The sequence below is a fragment of the Geotrypetes seraphini genome, chromosome 9, assembly GCF_902459505.1.
Source record: "Geotrypetes seraphini chromosome 9, aGeoSer1.1, whole genome shotgun sequence".
NCBI lineage: Eukaryota > Metazoa > Chordata > Amphibia > Gymnophiona > Dermophiidae > Geotrypetes > Geotrypetes seraphini.
The window spans coordinates 115,108,444-115,126,563 of record NC_047092.1 but is presented as its reverse complement, the minus strand read 5'-3'; the positions used below and the strand labels follow the sequence as shown (position 1 = coordinate 115,126,563).

The window sequence follows — 18,120 nt, the reverse complement described above, 5'->3', positions numbered from 1 at the left end:
CTGGCGGGATTGAGAGAGCGTACCGTCCGTACTACGACGGTGGGGGATGTTTTGGCATTGGGTGGGGGAGAATTCCCTTCCTTTACACAAATGAGGATGGCGTGGCACCTGCCTCCGACACATATGTACACTTATTTGCAAATTCATCATTACTTTCACTCCGTGGTTCGTGCACACGGGGACAGTCCATCAAGGAGCGCTTGTAGGAGATATTTTTGGGCAGAAAAGTCCAGACCCTGCTGAGTAAACTCCGAGACGTCTCCTAGTAGCAGTGCGGGAGGATTCCATGGTACAGAGCCCTTTGGACTTGGTTTTTCTCGCCACCCCTACTGCTGCTAACAAGATTTCTACATGGTATAAGGCAGGGAGAGACCAATTGGGAGAGGGATGCCTTCGTGTCCTGGGGGGTGAGTGGTCTACAGAGCTTGGTATGCAGGTTTCCACAGACGACCTTAGGCTCCTATTTCAGACACTTTACTTGCATGTGAAGGCCTCGAGCCTACAAGAAACTCAATACAAAATCTTACATAGGTCATATATCACTAGAGCTAGGGGCTATCATATGGGCTTATGGCATGATGACACCTGTTCTAGGTGTTCCTCCCATAGGGGTGATTATGTTCATTCATTCTTTACCTGCTCCAAATTGCACTTCTGGAGTAAAGTGCAGCTCTACTTGGCGAAAGTCTTGCAGTGCTCTGTACCATGGAATCCTCCCGCACTGCTACTAGGAGACGTCTCGGAGTTTACTCAGCAGGGTCTGGACTTTTCTGCCCAAAAATATCTCCTACAAGCGCTCCTTGTGGGCAAACAACTCATCCTGAAGTACTGGGCCACTGAGGAGGTACCGACATACAATATGTGGGCATCGCGGATGCAGCTTCAGGCGAAGTTTGAATTGGACACCTATGCGTCTCGACCCCAACCTCACTGGAAACTCTATTGCTCCTTTTGGAGGACACCTTTAGCTTAAGGTGCTTTGTCAACCTACAGAGTTGGCGCATGCTTTGCTTATGTATATATCCGCTCACCCTGTATTGCATGCACCATCTCTGACTCCTTCCTCTCGCTATAGCAATGCCGGTTCTAAGTTCTAAGTTGAAGTATCTGCATCTTTCGGTCTTGTTTGTTCACATACTTGTCCTTTCTTATATGTGACTTATACCCACATCCATATTATCAACCAGCATAATGCAGTGTAAGAGCGTGTGTGCTTGTTGGGTTGTTAGGGGTGTGTATGTAGGTCTGATTGGTTTGAATGAGGCGAGCTTGTTGGGGGGATTAGGGGGATTGTTTGTGGACCCTTCTGGTTGTTGCTTTCTCTTCATAGAAACTTGGGCGAGGGGTGCCGGACAGCACACTGTTCTCTTTTGTTGCAAGTTATAGGATATAGCCGAGGGATTGGGCCTTCCTATATATTATATATCTACACCACATCTGTACCGCCCTCATTTTGTATCTTGTATTTTATATTCTGTATTCTGTATCTGTATTGCTGCTGGCAGTGGCTGTCCGTGTGGTTCTTGTCTTAATAAACATGATATTTAAAAAAAAAAGAATGCTCAGAATCAGTCAAAATAAGCATCAAATAATTTACAAAAGCCCAAACTTTCGAGTTTCATTCTGGATTTCGACTGAATTATCAAAAATCTGTAGCTCTTGCGTTTAATTCGTCAATACAGACACATTGGAAGGGTATATTTCCGTTAACTTGGTCAAATGAGACAGTCATCTATTTAGGGATTATTCCACAAGATCTTACTCGATTACATGATCTAAATATTCAACCATTGTTAGCTAAGACTAAATCGCGTTTGTTGATTTGGATAAATTATCCTATCTCTTTAATGGGAAGCATTGCTCTTTACAATTTGATAGTCCTTCCTCAATGGCTTTATGTGTATCAAATGTTACCTTTGTTCCTATCTAAAACTGTGTGATTCATGGATTTCTTTGGTTGGGTGGTCGTCCGCGTCTTTCTCTAAATCAGATGACTTTGCCAATAGCAAAGGGTAGAATGAGATTGTTACAATTAAAAAAATTTATTGAAGCATGTCATATACACCACATTCATGACTGGTTTCTCTCTACTTCTTATTTTTCCTGGACTTCGGTGGAATTAAAGTTATGGAGACCTTATCATTTTAGTTATCTTTTACATACTCCAAAAATGAAGGCTGTTGTCCTGAAAAATCCATATTATTTATTCCTCTGAGATCCACATGGCGAAAGATATGAATTAGATTAAAGATTGATTTTTAAATACACCTCTTTTACCTATTTGTGGTAATGGTTCGTTTACACCTAGTATAACAGCAGTGGGTTTTCAGCCTGATAATAGAGGAAATATCACCTATTTATATCAGATATTAACTGATGGTGTCTTACCAACAATTTCCCAGCTAAGAAATTATTATGGCTGGTCTTGTTTAGATATATTTTCTTATATGCAGTTGAAATATTTTGTGACTTCTCTGCCTAAATCAGCATTGATTGTTAAAGTATATGACACCCTTTCAGAATTGTATTGATTAGAATGGTGTCAAAGTCTCTCCTCGAGGGCCGCAATCCAGTCGGGTTTTCAGGATTTCCCCAATAAATATGCATGGGATCTATTTGCATGCACCGCTTTCATTGTATGCTAATAGATCTCATGCATATTGTGACAGGGAAGCCCCTGTCCCAGTGGAAAGGACTGTTAAACCTCCCCAGCATGCAGCACGGGGCTCTGTAAAACCTGACCTGGAGCAAGGACAGCAGACTCAGCCAGGAAGGAAAGTGCATAAACAGGTTGTAGCACAGCCCAAAAGCCAGGTGGGGAGAGCACTGAAAACTAATTATCTCCCCTATCAATCCTTTCCTCAAGCCCAGAAGCATAAACCCAACCTAGGAGAGGGTGGAGTCAGCCTCCGTAGGGAGCAGGTTGAAAAGCCTCAGGGAGGAAATCATCTGGAGAAGGGGGAAGACACAGCTGGCTCTGATTGCGGGAGCCAAACAACCCACAGTGTGCCTAGCTTTCACAGGCAGCCCAATCCTCAGCAGGGATGTCTTGCCAGAAGCCCATTCACAAGGAGGGGCAATGTAAACCTCAGAAGGTATGGGGACTGGCCTAGCAATACTCAGGAAGAATGGCTGGGAGTTTATCTGGAGATAAATGTTCCAGGAGAGCCAGCCAGCCTGCAGAGAGGGGGATGGGAGGAAAAGCTGGGAGTGGATGTGGGAATGGAAAGCCAGGATTCCCAAGAGTGTGAGTGGGAAATGTGTAGTGACCCTGGGGATAGTGTGTGGGAGGAAGACATGGACCTGGAAGGGTACAGTGTATAAGGGTCCCATCCAGTCTTAAGAAAGTTTTTTGTTTTCTTTAAACTTTAGCCAGGGCATGGCTGCAAGCAGGGCTGAGGCAGCCTGCTTAATTATGTGAGAATGCTGCTGTAAATAAACCCGTATCCAGACTCCCTAGGAGCAGAAGATAAAGCAGATAAGGGTCATATCGGGAGGGTCTGGAGACCTTAAAACAAAAGGGTAGTGTGGCCCGCACAGCCTGGCAGGCAGGGCTGTGAAGGTTCCTTGGGAGCAGGGTGGGTTAAAGCAAGAAGCAAAGTTAATCTTGTTTGTATTTGTGACTATGAAAATAGCTGAGACGTGAGAAGGCTGGCACGAGCCGTGCTCAGCTGTAGAGCAAGGAACTGTGGTCAGGAGAGACTGATAAATCCCAAAAGGGAATATGAGACAGTGAAAGCACTGGACTACCGTGGAATTTTGGGTTTTGAATTATGTTTATTTTGATAAAGATGGACTATCCAGTTCCTAAGTCAAGCTCCATATGACTCACCTGGACTGAACTATACAAGAGTGCAGGCAGCACCTAAGAGAGTCTAAGACCAAGTTTGAATGTTTTTTTTCTTGTTTTCATTTGGGAACACTAATAAACCTGGTGAGGTTCACAGCAATCCAGTATCCGGGTTTTCCTTCACCTGACCACATAAAGGGTGCAACAAAATTCTTACTTGTGGTTCGAGCCGAGCTTTCCCACATACTCGGAGACTGGCCTGGCCACATTATTCATTGGGGAAATCCTGAAAACCTGACTGGATTGTGACCCTCGAGGACCGATTTTAACACCTGTGATGCTCAATTGATTGTACCTCTAAAATATTTTAGACATTCTTTATTAGATCTTTCACTTGTAGGGGCGTGGCTTGACTATCATGGCGACCAGACACACTGACTGAGTGCTCTCCAAGACGGCAGTCTAAATCTATATCAAACGCCTTCACACAGAGATAAAAATCATCTTCCATAAACTTTGAGGTATCTTACCATCTCACTATGTCTCTTTCCAAGAATAGTAAGGGAGAACCATCTACCTCTGTACTGCCGAATGGAAAGCGGCCTAAGCACGAGATGCCATCTCCGGAAAAACAACCGCCTAAAACTATTGATTCCCAGCTAGATCTTTTGATTGCAGAGATGCGGACTTTTAAAAATATAATGACGCAACAAGTAGAAGAATCACAATTCATCCGCACGGAAATAGAAGCCTTAAATGCACAATTCACTGATGCCAGACATCGTCTCGATGAACTTGAAACCTTTAAAGCGACACATGCTCAATATGTCTCCCTTATTCCTACACATGAACAGGATATTGCCGCACTAAAAACTGATTTGGAAGACCTCTCTAACAGAAATCGGCGCAGTAACATAAGAATTTTGGGAATACCAGAATCTGCTGAAGGTTCTAATATTATTGCTTTTCTCACTGATTTACACTTCTGGATCTGAAGTTTGATATTCTACTGGAACTAGAAAGAGCATACCGGGTCCCTTCAAGAATCTCACCACATCAGAAAACGCCTAGGCCTATAGTAGCCAAAGTATTGAGATACCAACATGCATTACAGCTCCTTACCACTGGAAAAGAAAAGAAACATCTACTCTTCCAGGGCAAGAAAATTCTTCTTGTTCCTGATCTCACTAAGGCAACGGCAACCCGCAGGAAACTGTTCTTAGGATTTGAAGGGCATTGGAGCCAGATTCAGTCTCTTATATCCGGCTAAAATGCTAGTTACCCACAACAACAAGACTACCTTGAACCAGCAGATCTTCAACAATATATTGACTCAATCAAAATGCAATAGTATAATTCAGTTTTAATAATCTGAAATTTCTCTCCACAGCTGTGTAGGGCAAATGAATCTCATGTTCTTTTTTATCTCTGCCAGGCTCTGAAGGCGCCAGATAGCGTGATGGTCTGCCTATGAAAGCTTTCAAACCAACCCAAATTTTTTCTTCTGATAGAAATGTCATCTCTCTGGCACTGTTTGCCTTTTTCTAAGATGACATTTTGGTTTTCTTATCAGTTCAGGAAGTTTCAGTGCTTTTCTTATCACACATATCAGGTATTATCAGTTTTCTTTTATTTACCTAGAAAGTTTGCTATGATGCTAATTGAAAGTATACTGCTATTTATTTCATATGACTAGTCTTCATATTCTTTCCTTTAATGTCAATGGTCTTAACCATTGTATCAAACGCAAAAAAGTGACTAATTATTTATGATCTTTAAACCCTGATATTATTATGTTTCAAGAGACTCATCTATCCTAATCAGATAGTGCAAAAACTGTAATTAAGGGCTATGCTGCCCCATACTACTCCCCAGCTCAAAAGAAAAAGAATGGTGTTCCCATATATTTAAAACAGTCTCTTCCTATTACTCTCCTCTCACAGGAAACTGATGTTGAAGGGAGATAGTGTTTACTGTATATAACAATTCACAAAAAAACCGTTTATACTACTAAATGTATATGCTCCGGTATCAGATACTCCTCAGTTTTATCACACTATACAGAATGTTCTACTAAATTATCCAAATACCCCAATTATACTAGGTGGAGATCATAATCAACCATTAGACCTAATTTTAGACAGAACTTCTACTTGTAGAACATCCAAATCTAAGACCATGGAAGAAATCAAGACTCATGTCAAACTACAATTTAATTGATCCTTGGAGAACCTTACAACCAACTGGCCGTGAATATACATACTTCTCATCCCCACATAACACGCCAGATTGGATTATTTTTTAATTTCTTCACACATATCACCCTCCATTCTTCACACTGTTAATCATCCCATCCGTATATCGGACCACACACCAGTTTCACTATATATTAAAATATCCAATGTATCACACATCAAACATACCTGGAGATTTAATAATATCATACTAACTGATGAAACCACTACACAAAAACTTCGCTCTTTTACAAAGGAATTTTTTTGCATCAATTCAGATCTTCACTTATCTCAGGCTATAATTTGGGAATCATATAAAGCCTCACTGAGAGAGGAAGTAATAAGTTTAATGGCCTGGCAACATAAATAATCAAATAAACAACTTAAAGATCTTGAATCTGAGATACTAAGCATTGAAAATAACTACATTCTTAATCCAACTGACATGGTGTAGGAATGATGCTGCACACACAAGGCTCAGAGTGGGATGAGGCGACCTAAATGGATGGTCTCTCCCCCTTTTATTGAGAATCATAGCTCCATTAATTACTTAGCTAATGCTCTACAAGGTTATAATTTCATAATGCATTTATAGTGAGGATTAGACCAAGGCAATACATTGTTTACATATTTCACAAAGTTCACAAAGTGATTCACAAAGTTACTATCTCACGTGACATATGAATACATAATAACAGTTACAATAAAGTGATTCCCAATGTGTACATTTCTGATATGTCTCAAATCTTACTATTCCAAACTCAGCTGAGGGAAGTTATCTCGCAGCTTTGCTAGACTTCATTCAGCTATAGTTAAGACTTAGTGTTCACTGGTCCTCAGCGGGCCACCACACACTCCAAAAATCTCATTGTGCATGGCTTTACGCACCCACTCGTCATTGGAACCAGCACGTATTTTCAATTTTATAATATTTTCAAATAACTAATTATAAATACTAAAAGTACTTAGCTTTTAGTAAGACACTGTGCAGGGGGGATTTTTTCTTTACACCGACATGTTTCGCCCGTGTGAATCAATGGGCTTTATCAAGGTTCCCACTCCCTGTGAAATATAAAACCAGAAACCTGAGCTTCCACAATATATCGTGCTTACTAACAGTGATTATCCAGCTAAACATTATTCAGATAAAACAATCTCCCGTATTTCCCCTCTCACCTCTTAGTAACATTCAGCCACCATTGTGTCAAAACGAAATGGCAGGCCGGCTCACTATCACGTGTTTTATAAGGCTCCCGCCCCCGACGTCAGCATCCCCACAAAACACGGGGTGATGACGTCAGACGCCGGAGTCAGTACCTTTAAATGGTAAAATTTAACTAGTAACTTTAATAAACTGAATTAATGAATGAAGTGGAGGGCTTAAACCCATGGCCAGCAGATCTTATATCAACGAGGCCCACTCTAACTCGTTGTTAAGTCCAGTGGGAACTACAGTATTTAGTCGGTAGATCCACCGCTGTTCTAGCATGTTAAGTCTCCGCTCCCAATCCCCTTCCTGCTCACTCGTATCGATGTTATCAATGATTCTCCATTTTAGTTGTTGAACCCCATGACCCCTATCTATGCAGTGTTGGACTATAGGGGCTTGGACGGCTGCTATATTAATCCGTGACTTATGTTCATTAAGGCGGATATTAATCGCCCTCTTAGTGCGCCCCACATACACTAAATCACAGGGGCATACAATTATGTAGACTACCCGAGGGGTCCTACAGTTGGTATTAGCCCTAGCCCTCACCACATACCCCGATTGCGGGTCCACCCATTGGGGGCCCTCCAAAGTGGAGTTACACCACTGGCATTGCTGGCATTTTTCATGACCCTTGATCATACCTGGGTCTAATACCTCCCTGCCGGTTTTTCTGAGAGCCTGACCAATGGTCTTGCCTCTACGATAGGAGAACAGAGGGAGCTCAGCAAACCCCTCATACAGGTTGAGTATGGGCCAGAATTGCTTTATTTGGGAGATTAGAACCCCTGATGCTTTAGAATAGGGCAAAACACATATGAGCCGGTCCTCCTCACACTCACTAGTTTTTTCTTTTAATAAAAGATCTCTCTGAGCATACCGCGCTCTGAGGTATGCTTGTCTGGTGGAACTTTTAGGGTACCCTCTGTCAAAAAACCTAGTTTCCAAGTCCTTCGCTACTCTTTTAAATTCAGCTAAAGTGGAGCATACCCTCCGTACCCTCAGATATTGACTTATGGGTAAGCTGTGTCTCAGGTGGTAAGGGTGGAAACTGTTGAAATGGAGTAACGTGTTCTGCGCCACAGATTTTCTATAAAGAGTAGTGTGGAACTCTGTGTCATCTTTATTTATGAGTATATCTAGGAACTCAATCTCAGTTCTACTACAATGGGCCACAAACTGTAAATTCGGATTTTTAGTATTAATCCATATGGTCGATCATTACCTGCATTTTTCATATAGATGACCCTTTCTCATTAGATTTATTGTTCGCTGGTACACTAACACTTACCTCTCCCTTACCCATTCATCATGAACGACTATTACTCATACTTTTATTTACCGCTCTCTCCCTTATCCTCCAAAATTGGAAGGATGCCTCCAAATTACATGCTAATCAATGGTGGAATTCAATTTGTCTCCTTCTGGTTTTATATTTCACAGGGAGTGGGAACCTTGATAAAGCCCATTGATTCACACGGGTGAAACATGTCGGTGTAAAGAAAAAATCCCCCCTGCACAGCGTCTTACTAAAAGCTAAGTACTTTTAGTATTTATAATTAGTTATTTGAAAATATTATAAAATTGAAAATACGTGCTGGTTCCAATGACGAGTGGGTGCGTAAAGCCATGCACAATGAGATTTTTCGAGTGTGTGGTGGCCCGCTGAGGACCAGTGAACACTAAGTCTTAACTATAGCTGAATGAAGTCTAGCAAAGCTGCGAGATAACTTCCCTCAGCTGAGTTTGGAATTATACAGTGTCTTCATTCTAATACACTTTATCAGATTAGTGCTGGTGTCTACATCAAATCTTACTATAGCATGCGACAGTCCAAAGGTTATAATGCATACTCCTTAAGCTTTCTTGATTAGCCTTAAGTCAAGGCCTGCTCCAGCAAAGTCTGATTGTTGCCCATATAAGGGATGCTTAAACAAGATAAGGAATAAGGGTAAATGTGTGTCAGGTTAATATGTGACAGGAAGGGAGGAGGAATGCCTCAGCATTCTGTCACAAGGTACAAACCTTGTCCTTGCTTAGAATGTATAGGTAAGGGAAAGGGGACAAGTTACAAACAATGTAACAGGAGTGAAAAATGCAAGTGTTGAACTGAAGGAAAATCACTCCGTGGACCTATTCAAAGGATTATATGGATGATATAACAGAGTTCACAGGCTTGCCCCTCCATGATTCTGAGCAAGCCTGTGAACTCTGTTATATAAGTAAGTACATAAGTAGTCGCCTCCGCCGGGGCAGACCAGAGGTCCATCTAGCCCGGCGGTCCGCTCACACGGTGGCCCATCAGGCATATTGCCTGATCTGCGGTCCTTGACTAATTTTATGCCTACCTCAACACTTATCTCTAAACTTTCCACTGCTCTTATCTGTACCCCTCAATCCCTTTGTCCTCCAGGAACCTATCCAGGTCATCCTTGAAACCCTGTACTGTGCTATTTCTTATTACGGCCTCCGGAAGGGTGTTCCATGTGTCCACCACCCTCTGTGTGAAGAAGAATTTCCTTGCGTTTGTTTTAAACCTGTCCCCCTTCAATTTCATCGAGTGACCCCTTGTTCTTGTGGTTTCTTTCAAATTGAAAAATCTATCCTTGTCAACCTTTTCGATGCCCCTCAGGATCTTGAAGGTCTCTATCATATCTCCTCTGAGTCTCCGCTTTTCCAGGGAGAACAACCCCAGCTTCTTCAGTCTGTCAGTGTATGTAAGGTTTTCCATACCCTTAATCAGTTTAGTTGCTCTTCTCTGGACTCCCTCAAGCATTGCCATGTCCTTTTTGAGGTACGGTGACCAGTACTGTACACAGTATTCCAGGTGCGGGCGCACCATAGCCCGATACAGTGGCAGGATGACTTCCTTCGTTCTGGTCGAGATACCCTTCTTAATGATACCTAACATTTGATTTGCTTTCCTCGAGGCTGTGGCGCATTGTGCCGACGCCTTCAGTGTCGTGTCTACCATCACTCCCAGGTCTCTTTCAAGGTTACTGACCCCAATACTGATAGCATTGATCCCCCCATTTTGTAAGTGAACTTCGGGTTCCTTCTCCCTATATGCATGACCTTGCATTTCCCTACATTGAAGCTCATTTGCCACTTTTTCGCCCATTCTTCCAATGTCGTAAGATCCCTTTGGAGATTCTCGCAGTCTACCGTGGTTTCAACCTTGCTGAATAGTTTGGTGTCATCTGCGAATTTGATGACCTCGCATTTTGTTCCCGCCTCCAGGTCGTCAATGAATATGTTAAACAGGAGCGGTCCCAGCACTGACCCTTGAGGAACCCCGCTCGTGACCCCTTGCCAGTCCGAGTAGTGGCCCTTTACACCAACCCTCTGCTTCCTGTCTGCCAGCCAGTTTTTGATCCATCGGTGGACCTCCCCTCGCACCCCGTGATTCCATAGCTTCCTGAGCAACCGCTCATGTGGTACCTTATCGAAGGCTTTTTGGAAGTCTAGGTAGATTATGTCTATGGGTTCCCTTTGTCCACCTGGTTATTTACCCCCTCAAAGAAGTACAATAAGTTTGTAAGGCACGACCTACCCTTGCAGAACCCATGCTGGCTCGACCTTAGCTGTCCATTTTTTTCGATATGGTCACAGATGCTGTCCTTGATCAGCGCCTCCATCATCTTTCCCGGGACCGATGTGAGGCTTACCAGCCTATAGTTTCCCGGGTTGCCCCTTGAACCCTTCTTGAAGATGGGCGTGACATTTGCTATTTTCCAGTCCTCCGGGATCTCTCCAGTTTTTAGGGATAGGTTGCATATTTGCTGAAGTGTCTCTGCTATTTCATTCCTTAATTCCTTGAGCACCCTTGGGTGAATGCCGTCCGGGCCTGGCGACTTGTCGCTCTTTAGCTTGTCTATCTGCCTGAGGACCTCCTCCTGGCTCACCTCTAATTGGACCAGCTTGCTATCTTGATCTCCATTTTCTATTTCCTCTGGTTCCGGAATGTTGGATGTGTCCTCCCTCGTGAAGACCGACGTAAAGAAGTCGTTTAACTTGTCCGCTATATCTTTTTCCTCTCTCAATACTCCCTTTCTATCCCCATCATCCAAGGGCCCCACTTCCTCCCTCGCTGGTTGCTTTCCCTTTACGTACCTGAAGAATGATTTGAAATTTTTTGCCTCTCCCGCTAGTCTCTCTTCATATTCCCTCTTTGCTCTCCTAACCACTCGGTGGCACTCCTTTTGGCTTTCCTTGTGTTCCTTTTGGTTGGCCTGCGTTTGGTCCTGTTTCCATTTTTTGTACGATGCTTTCTTGTCACTGATCGCTTTTTTTTACCGCAGCCGTTATCCATGCTGGGTTCTTAATTCGATTTTTCTTGCACTCTTTTCTGAACCTGGGGACGTACAGGTTCTGTGCTTCGTGCACCGTACATTTGAGCAGGGACCAGGCTCTTTCTACGGACTCTATCTCCCTTGTGCTGCCGTTGAGTTTCTTCCCCACCATTTTCCTCATTGCATCATAATTCCCTTTTCTGAAGTTGAGCGCTGTCGTTGTGGTTCTTTTCACCCTGGTTGATCCCAGTTCTAGTCTGCACTGGATCATATTGTGATCGCTGTTCCCCAGTGGGTCTAATACTGCTACTTCCTTTGCAGGTCCCCCCAGTCCACCGAAGATTAGATCAAGAGTGGCTACTCCTCGTGTAGGTTCCGTGACCAGCTGTTCCAGGAAGCAGTCCCTCGTGGCTTCCAGGAATTTGGTCTCTCTCTCGCAAGTTGAGTGCCCGATACTCCAGTCTATCCCAGGGTAGTTGAAGTCCCCCATCACCACCACACTTCCATTTTTGCATACCTGCCGCAGTTCCGTCTCCAGGTCCCGGTCGATTTCTTCCGATTGGCCAGGCGGACGATAGTATAGGCCCAATTTGATGTCTGCTCCAGATCCTCCTGGTAGTTTAACCCATATTGATTCCAAGCCTTCCGACCTTACTGTTGTTTCCATTTTGGTTGAGGGTATGGAGTCCTTTATGTATAGCGCTATTCCTCCACCCTTCTTGTGTGTTCTGTCTCTCCTGTAAAGTTTGTACCCTGGTATGACCACTTCCCATTTATCATCCATATAATCCTTTGAATAGTTCCACGGAGTGATTTTCCTAGAATGTATAGGTGGCAGGAGGGAGAGGGAATGAGAAACAGGGCCTCAGATCCAAACACAGGCCTAGATCTGTTCACAGGGCCTAGTTCAGTGTGCCGACCTGGTCTGGTTCCGAACCGCCTGTATGCTGACCTTGCCTGTGTTCTGATGCCCTGGATCAGAACTTATTAGATCTCCATCTCTACATTTCCCCTTATTTTACCATTTTAAGGGCTTTACGGAAGTAGGGCAAATCTGCTCGGGATAATTTATGATAGCAGCCAGAAAATGGACTTATGAGCAAGTTAAACAAGGAAGGCAGGCATTGCACGAAACAACAGAGGGAAATCAAGAGACCTAATCCAATGAGGAGATATTGCAGAATAACCCGGATCCACTGGCCAGAAGGTAACCATGCTCATAAAGCATTCCACCACTGAGGTAAGATGTCTTGACGCATGTACATGGTTGCTGTTATCAGACAGGTTGAAACAGCACATATTTTTAATGGTTTCGCAGCCGTGATGGTAATAGTAATAGATAATCTATTTCAGTTCTGTTGTCTAACATAGCTGTACGCAGTTCATTTTATTCTTGATTTAGCAAGCTAAGGGCGTGTGAGGTATGATTAATGTCCTTAGCTAAAGCACAAGCTAATTGTGATAAAGTTTTTTGATTAAATAATGCTAACCCAGGTACACCAACTAAAGAGACTGTCAAAGAGAGCAAGTTAACATTACTATTGCATTGATCAGTTAAAGCATAACTATCAGAGGTTATAGAGACAGAGCGTTTTGCTCTAGCAATCCTGTGATTAATCAATTGCTGTTTGTGTACCAATGCTGGGGCCAATCTACTTAAGCAGCATTGGGTATTGTGTATTAAATTAGCAGGAATATAATTCCATGTTCGCGTGCCACAGGTCCAAAACCAACCTGCAAGCAGGACAAGGTGAGCATTAATATATGAAATATTTACAAAATGCGAACAGTTCCATAAAGCTAATCCACTGTTAATGCAATTTCTAGAACAATTCTGCACCCTAGCACATGACAGATTTTTGTGATTTGCTACTATGGGGGTATAAATTGTCATGGCATCCCAGGGTAATTTTCGGGCTATGTGTCCCCACGATGTAAACAGTGTATATGATATTTCCTCTTCAGTCATAAATTTTGGGGGTTGGGAAGTATTTCCTATTCCCCCGAGTGCTTTACACAAAGGGATTAAACACAATCCTAACAAAGTGTGTGCATCAGTACTCTACTGTAAGCAGAAATTGTCAGTCCCTGAAATATCAGCTATTTTTTCCCAAATGTTATATTGCATTCTTTGCTCCCATGCTTCCCCAGCAGAAGGTAAAGGAAGGCTAAAAAAAGTTAGCAAGCAAATAACAATCATTAAAGAATTACAAGTTAATTGTGCAAAAATAGCAGCAGTAAAATTTTCAGGTGTCAGTTCTTTAGCAGTCTTTTTCAAGGTGAGAATCACTCAAGCTTTTAATGTGTCCCCAAGTTACGGGATCAGTCTTAGAATAATGCTTTCTTTTCCGGTCGTCTGGCTGTGGGATGGGACTTTGTTGGAATCAAATTCAGGAATGGGATTTTGCAGGAGTTGATGCCACGACATTGTCTTCTGTAGTTCTTGCGCTGGTGTCTGCAGATGCTTGCTTTTCTTTTATAGGGGCAGGAGGGGTGTCTGCAGCTGCTCGATTTTCTTCTGTAGTTTCTGTTTGTGCAGGCCGGACGTGTCTGCTCGGTACCCAAACTGGACCTGTAGGAGTTGAGACAGCGGCATAGCCTCTCCTCCAAGTTATTAAGGGAGCAGGTCCATGCCAGACAGGTTTAGGAGACAGTTTATATTTAATCAAAGGTTGCAGTAATGGAACTGTCGTTTGATGGTGTTTATCATGGGCAGAATACTCTGAAAAATAGTTCAAATGGCTAAGAGTGAACAAAACAATGGATAAAGACATTTGAACCTGTCTCAAATTAGGAACGGCATATTTCACTGGTTTCTGTTTTAATAAATAAGATTTCAATGTACGGTTGGCACGTTCCACAATGGCTTGTCCTGTAGAATTATAAGGCAAACCATGAATTAATTGGATATCCCACTGTAAGCAAAACTCAGAAAAAGCATTGGAAGAATATGCAGAGCCATTGTCTGTTTTTAGAGTTTTGGGCTTTTCCATAGCTGCAATGCATTATAACATATGATTAATTACTTGATTAGTTGTTTCTCCTGTTTGTGCTGTTACCCAGAGATAACCAGAATAGGTGTCAATAATAACGTGCAGATATTTCCATTTTCCGAAAGGGGATTATTGTGTGACATCCATTTGCCACACTTGATTTACGGTAAGTCCCCTGGGGTTTACCCCGTACTCAGCAGCAGAATGCAGCTGAGAGTATTAAGGGCAGGATTGAACTATTGGGGTAGCTTGATTTAAAGGAATTTTAAACATTTTCACCAGGGCTTTGGCATTTTGGTGGAAGAATGCATGATTATCAATAGGAGTGGTAAATTGTGTAAAAACCTTCCTAGTAGCAGCGTCTGCAAGATTGTTTCCTGTAGAAATGACTCCAGGAAGATTTTGAGGGCTACGAATGTGAAACACGCTAAGGGAGTGTTTACGTGTCGACAATAACGAGCGTAATTCAAGAAACAATGATAGTAAGTTGTCATCAATTGACAGGGTGACATAGGCACCAGGAAGCTGGTAAACTAAATTACGAACGTACAGACTGTCAGTGATCAGGTTCAATGGACAGTGGTAAAAGGTTTGCAGTGCAAGAATAACAGCGGCTACTTCTGATTGCTGAGCGGATTGTTGCGGGAGAGTGAACAAGACCCAAGAAGTATTTTCTTGGGGCCAGTGCATGACTCCGCGTGTCTTGCTTCCATCTGTATAGACAGTGAGAGCGTCAGTGAGAGGTGTTAAGCTTAGTGCAAAATGAAAATCCAAAACGCCTTCTGCAACAAGAATCAAGCATTTATCTTTAGGATAATGATGTCAGATATGACCAATGAAATTGGTCAATGCAATTTGCAGTTCCTCATTATATTGAAAAAGAAATTCCCATTGTTTTGCGAAATGGGAACGGTGATAGATTTCAAATCCAGTCCCAGAATGGCTAAGGCTTGATTTCTTGCTTTACTGATGAGAGAACTATACATGTATTGAGGAGAGCGGATATTCTTAGGGGGCGTATGTGGTAAATAGATCCATTCCACTATATGTAACCTGTTATCTGGGGTTAGCTGGCCTAAAACCGCAATAGGTTGGCGTTTCTGCGGAAGGATTAATAAGGAAAGCGCTATATTATCCTGAATCCTATCAAACCATTGCATTAATAAATGCTCGTTAATAATCACTATCACCTTTGGAGAGGTTTTATATTTCTTCCATTAAAAATTCACTCAACCAACCCTTGTTTGATCAAGCTGATATCAGTTTGAAATTCAAAAAATTTTACTCTCAATTATTTCAATCAGAATCCAGATCCTCGATAAGCAACATTTCCAATTATTTGAATAACATTTCTCACCCTACAATACCACCCCACCTCATAAAAGAATTAGAATTACCAATCTCTTCTCAAGAAATACTAACAACGATATCTACACTAGCCTCTAACAAAGCTCCTGGGCCAGATGGCATTACAAATGATTTTATAAAACTTATTCTTCTCAATTATGCCCTCACAATACTATAACTATATTCATTCACACCCGGAAATGCAACACAATTTTGCAGAAGCAAATATAGCAATATTTCCTAAACCAGACAGAGATCTTACCCAAGTTGGGAACTATAGACCGATATCCCTACTTAATTCGGACTATAAAATCCTTGCAAAGATCCTCGCTAATCGTATAAATAAAGTGATTGAACTCCTAATATCATCAGATCAAGTAGGATTTATCAAACATCGCTACATTGGAGATAATCTTAGAATACTATATAATGTTTGTGGCTTTGCCAAGACCATCTCAGAACCTGTAGTGGGGCTCGCCATAGATGCCGAAAAGGCATTTGATAGAGTTGAATGGAGGTTCCTACACAGGTTCTGAGATGGTTTAATTTTGGAGAAGATTTTGTATCTTGGATACATACCTTATACTGGCAACCATCATCTAAAATCTTAATAAATGATTCTCTTACTGACTCAATCATTTTGAAACATGGAACAAGGCTGTCCTTTATCCCCATTATTATTTAATCTTTCTCTAGAACCTTTACTATCGGCCATCAGACAGTCCACTCAAATACAAGGCATCCCTTCCTTCTCTGGAGAACTCAAGATCGCAGCTTATGTTGACGATATTATGGTATTCCTCAAGAACCCATTACTATATCTTTCTGCCTTTATCCCCCTAACCGAACTATATTCCTCACACTCTGGATACAAAGTTAACTGGGGAAAATTGGTATTATTCCCTCTTAATGATCTAGTATCCCGATCAGAAATTGATAGATTTCAATTCTCATAGTCCACCTCCCCAATAAAATATTTGGGCACATATGTACATAAAGATTTTAATGTAACCATGAAAACCAATATCACCAAATTGAAAGAATTAGTTACACAAATAATATCTAATGGTCACCTTTATATATTACATGGTGGGGCCGTGTATCAGCAATCAAAATAACACTTGCACCTCAAATCATATATAAGCTCACCATGCTTCTAGCCTATGTAAACCATCCATATATCACTGGATAGATCAAAAATTATCTGCCTTTTTAAAAAAAAATAAAAGTTTTATATTTATTGAAGAATGAAAAACAACAGTAAAAACAACCAATTCCAATACAAAGTATATAACAGTACAACCCACAAAGAATACCAAAACAACCCGCAAAAATACAAACAAAGAGGAATGTCCCACAAAAGACAGTGTGCACCTCTCCCCCTCCCCCCCAGGACAGATCCCAAACCCCCCAACCTCAGACAAGCCAACTGTCACAAACCAGAAAGAGAAATACCAAAGGAACCAAAAACCACCCACCAACCAATCCCACAGAGCAGGAGCTCGCATACTCTCCAGCCATCTCCAACCCTGCCACTGGACCCTACAAAGTGCTCACCCTGAAGCGTTGCCAAATGAAGGCATACCCATGTAGTTTACCATGTTGGAGAGCCATAAGTTGATATAGAAGCTGCCAGTGTTGTAAATGCTTTTCTACCAACTGCAAATTCAGGGGCACCAACCGGTTCCAGGTGGAGGCCAATGTCAACTGGACAGCAATAAGAGCCAGCTTACAAAACAGGGTTTCTCCCTATTCTAGATCCAACTGGTGCCAAAACAGAAGGGCATAATTATCTGCCTTTTTATGGCAACATAAAAAACCAAAAATAGCTCTAGATAAACTAAAAGCTACTAAATTTCATGGTGGGATTAACCTACCTGATTTTTACAACTATCATTTGGCCTCCTTGGCTAAATATGGTTCCTATGGGATAACTTATGATCCCTCTAAAAGTTCCGAATCTACACCTTCGTGGCTAAACTTAGAAGTTTTGTTAAGTAATCCGGTACCTATCAATGCTCTACCTACCATGAGCAAACCATCCTTCTCAAACACCTCACTCTTTTTGCTGCGACTCAATCTGCATTAAGAATTTTAGACCGTATAGCTACCAAATCTATTTTCACTCACAAAAATATGGCTCTATGGAATAATCCTAAGCTAAAATATAACAAACGCTGCTTAAACTGGAAATATTGGAAAGTTAATGGTATTTGGCAAGTTAAAAATTTAATTCATGATTCTGAATTGTTAA

At 42.0% G+C, this 18,120-nt stretch overlaps 1 protein-coding gene across 2 annotated transcripts in view; it reads left to right on the top strand.

Annotated features, from left to right (window-relative positions):
- Positions 1 to 18,120, top strand: part of ANO7 (anoctamin 7) — a 454,465-nt gene that overhangs the window by 372,079 nt on the left and 64,266 nt on the right. The window lies entirely within an intron of this gene.